The sequence below is a fragment of the Charadrius vociferus genome, unplaced genomic scaffold (genome assembly GCF_000708025.1).
Source record: "Charadrius vociferus isolate BGI_N301 unplaced genomic scaffold, ASM70802v2 scaffold214, whole genome shotgun sequence".
NCBI lineage: Eukaryota > Metazoa > Chordata > Aves > Charadriiformes > Charadriidae > Charadrius > Charadrius vociferus.
Genome location: NW_009647955.1, coordinates 1,341,549 through 1,341,761, shown reverse-complemented (window position 1 = coordinate 1,341,761; position 213 = coordinate 1,341,549).

The following is a 213-nucleotide window of genomic DNA, read 5'->3' as shown; positions in this document are numbered from 1 at the left end:
TTTTTTTTTTTTTTTTAAGAAAAGCAGATGCTCTCTTACGCACAAGAAAAAAAGATTATTTTTTTCTCAACTTTTCTGATGATGGGGTTGCATTTTGCCCTCGCACACCCAGCAGAGGTGTCGAGCTGACTCTGGCTTGATCCGGAGAATCGCCCCTCCTCCTGGGCACAGGCGCTGGGGACCGCCTGGGGAGGGATGGCTGGGGGACAGAAG